Here is a 760-nt window from a genome sequence, read left to right as displayed (position 1 = left end):
GCCGGTGGGCCCGGCCCCCCCGCCCGGCCCCTCTGGCCAAGTACCCGCGCAGCACACCGAGTCTGCGCCCCAACGCCTGGCCACGGCGGGCCTCCTCCCCGCCTGGGGGTGACGAAGATAAGTGAGTTAATGCCGCCGGGCTTGGTTGGCCTGGAGGGTATGGTGACCTGGGACAGCCAGCGGAGAAGGCCTCCGGGGACACCGGGGTCCCGCATTTGTACTGTCTGCGCTCGGAGCAGTTAGGTGGCTCGCAGGTGGGCCTGGGGATGTTAGTGGAGAGGTGACAGGCACTTGGCAGGCAGCCACCTTTCGGCGTCCTAGAGTGTAGAGTGCGTGGCCTCGGGCAGGCCGAGGTCCCCGGGGGTAGGGCGGCGAGAGCCGGGCATGTCTCTAAGGAGTCTCTTGGAGCCACTCTGAAGGTCGCCTTGAATTTAGGCGACGTTGCGGCTTTAAGGTGGTTAAGCGAGTGAAAATTCACTTTTGCCTGCTGTGGTGCCGAAGGTGGTCCAGGTAGAGACTGGGCCCACGGGGACTGTGTTTGGCTAGGGTCGTGCACGTGAGAGCCTGGACTAGACCCGGGACGCAGACGGACCAGGTCCCCCTGGGAAGCTCCAGGCCCCTCAGCTCGGCGCCCCACCGCGCACCTGTAAGTGGGAGTTTCTTTGCGAGGCAGAGCTCGAGTCTGGGAGCCGCTCGCAGCACGCTGCCTGGCGCCGAGCGCGCGGAGGCGGGCCGCACAGGCTCGGGTTGGACGGAGACC

This window comes from Tupaia chinensis, unplaced genomic scaffold (genome assembly GCF_000334495.1).
Source record: "Tupaia chinensis unplaced genomic scaffold, TupChi_1.0 Scaffold000066_1, whole genome shotgun sequence".
Lineage (NCBI taxonomy): Eukaryota > Metazoa > Chordata > Mammalia > Scandentia > Tupaiidae > Tupaia > Tupaia belangeri.
This window is presented reverse-complemented; position numbering follows the sequence as displayed.